The following is a 2,936-nucleotide window of genomic DNA, read 5'->3' as shown; positions in this document are numbered from 1 at the left end:
CTTAGTTGGAATAACCTGCAAAAATACGCAAAACAATTGATTAAAGGGGATGCAAAGGCCTTTATAAAAAGTCAATCCAATATTTTCGACTGGTATTCCTTGAGGGCAGCGTTGTTCAAAGAGTTTGGGAAGAAATTATCTTCTATTGAAATTCATAGAATGTTAAAAAGTCGTCGAAAGAGGCCAATGGAAAGCTTGCGTGAATATTTATATTGTATTATAGAGATAGGAAATGAAGTTAACGTTGATGAGGAAAGTATTATAAATTACTTTGTTGAAGGTATCCCTGATTCATGCCGAAATAAATCCATTTTATATCGTGCAAAAACGATAGAGTTAAAAACTGAACTTAGGGTATATAAAAAAATTTAATTTTCTAAAACGCAGCTAAATTATTCGAAAGAAAATCAACAAGGTATTGCTGCGGGGGGAAAGGTTTCGGCAAGTAGGCACTTGCACACAGAAAAATTTCTTACATTTTCAGTTAACATGAATCATGTTGAATTAACATGAACAGTTCTAGTACGTAAAGCAAAAACAATTTCGAAAAATCAACACGAATATTTTAACATGAATCGTATGGTTAAAATAACATGAACTATTTCTGCATTAGAATTACATTAGTGTGTGTCCCTCACCATAAATTCGGTTTGATGTAACATGAACAAGTGTTGTTTTCGACCGCCATCTGTCCCCCATCAAAGGTTGTGAACAGAATTTTGTTCTCAAAAGAACAGAAGTTAATTCGTGGTCAGTGTTGCCAGTATTGGTAAAGTAAAATGGCCAAAAGTTCCAAAGTACCAAAGTTCTCTTATCGAAAAAGAGAAACATTATCATATATATCAATTCGATCAAAAGTAATGCGCAAAAAAATGTGCAAACCCCAAAAAAAAACATGTATTATATAATATTAAAGGCTTAATAAATATGTAATAAATGAAAAATAAATTACACTGAAAAATAGGCGTACAAAAGTTTGAAGTAAAGACTGTTACGTTTCAAACAACTTTGGGCTCTAAGGTCTTACCTACAAACTCTACTATAATAGTTTATATGAAAAATAGATTTGGAATGCTCGAAGGAAATTGATTTTTTCTGGTTTGTTGACATGCTAGATTTTGCGCGAAAAAACTATTTTGAATTTTGGACTGTTACGTTACATGAAAAAATGCGATCGAATTCGTTGTGATCAAAAGTACCCAAAACGTTTGTCACCTCGAAATATTTTATCTAATTACTTTCAATTAACCTAAATCTGCCTGAAAAAGGGAACTAGGGCGTTAGAAATAATATTCCTGAAATGCGACGTACCTTTTCGTTAGATAATGCAATTTTTAAAAATTGTGTTCTTTAAGAAACACCACAGAAACTATTCGAGGAAAACAAGAGGTTGCGCGTTGTCTTCAAGCATAGGTTTCTTTGGCAAAATAATCAAAAGTACACAAAATTTGAAAAAATCTAATTTTTTCTGTGCGATTTGGCCATATATGCAAAAATAGAAAAAACTAGCTTGACATTAGAACTACTTGACTTACTAGTTAAACACGCCATTTTATCATTTAGTTTACATTTTGGATAAAAAATCTCTCTGTGGCAACACTGTTCGTTCGTTTTCTATGCTGCGCTACATGGCGGATCAAAACTAGGTGGCGTCGATAAGCATCTGATTGCTAGTTTTTTTCATAAGATTTGACATAACATTTTTAGCGCAGTACGATTTTGACATTACACCAGAGAATTACAAAAACAAAACACATGGAGCGTTTGTATGTATGTCGAGCCGCGGCCACGTTGTACTGTTCCGCCGTGGTTGCGCTGCCTCTTGCATTATTCCGATTTTAATGTGCAAGTGCATACGTGGCGAAAAATTGTGTGAATTTTTAATTATCTAAAACTTTATTTTGTGAAATTGTGCCAACCAAATGTGCGAACAAATAGATTTTCTTATACCTCATTTCGACCAAGAGTCGGATGTGTTATTTGTTGAGACCCCAGAAGAAATATTAGTTCATTATTCTCCGAATAAAGCAGTGGGAGCTTTAGAGGAATTATTTGAGGTAGGATGCAATTTGATGAACGAGTTTTACAAAGGGTTTTGGGTAAGTAATTCGTGTAATTTTTCGTGTTATCTCGGTATCAATAATCCGAAGGCGCTTCCATGGTATTTATGTGCAGAACAGAGTTTGGTATTTGTTTCCTCCGTGAAGAGATATTTGCAATCAAAATTGCAAGTTTTCATGTGGTTGTTGTAATCACATTAGGCAAAAAAGTGTTCTGCGCAGAAATACTGGGCATGGCGTCGTTTGATACCTATTCCGACATTTTTAGGCATATTTTAGCAGTTTTACAATTGCTTGGGCAATTTAGAAAGTTTTTAATGAAACGATTTTTGTTTAATTTTCAGATTGTGGCTTAGAAGACACATGCTTCTAAACGATGCTGACTTGGCAGACATTTTCCCAAAGACAGAGATTGCGCTAAGAATAAAATTCAGGGAGCGGCTTTCACACTGGCGCCTTATTTTTTTGCTATGCGAGAGCGCGTACACCGAGTTGTCCATATTTCTATAAAAAAAAAACAATCCTTAATTGAAAATGTCATAAATAAATAAAATTAATTTAAAAAGCCAAAAACGAGGTGTTTTATTTTTAGCATGTTAATTTAACAATAAAAACCATGTTAAAATAACATGACAAATCGTGTTAATTTAACAATAAAAAACTGTTAAAATAACATGATAGATGGTGTTAATTTAACAGTAAAAACCTGTTAAAATAACATGATTGATCGTGTTAATTTAACAATAAAAAACTGTTAAAATGTTAGTTTAACATGACATATCGTGTTATTTCAACATAGTATAGTGCTAATTTAACATGTCAGATCATGTTAGAGTAACATGAAATAGTATTAATTTAACGAGACAAATAATGTTG

At 32.8% G+C, this 2,936-nt stretch overlaps 1 long non-coding RNA gene across 1 annotated transcript; it reads left to right on the top strand.

The window, feature by feature from the left end:
- The first annotated feature begins 1,659 nt into the window (after positions 1-1,659).
- On the top strand, positions 1,660-2,633 carry LOC137250543 (uncharacterized). Its single transcript, XR_010953004.1, has 2 exons — positions 1,660-2,099; positions 2,405-2,633. It is a non-coding gene; the product is annotated as an uncharacterized lncRNA (long non-coding RNA).
- Positions 2,634-2,936: the final 303 nt, after the last annotated feature.

This window comes from Eurosta solidaginis, chromosome 4 (genome assembly GCF_040869045.1).
Source record: "Eurosta solidaginis isolate ZX-2024a chromosome 4, ASM4086904v1, whole genome shotgun sequence".
Classification (NCBI taxonomy): Eukaryota; Metazoa; Arthropoda; class Insecta; order Diptera; family Tephritidae; genus Eurosta; species Eurosta solidaginis.
The sequence above is the reverse complement of the archived record's forward strand: the minus strand, read 5'-3'. Positions and strand labels throughout refer to the sequence as shown.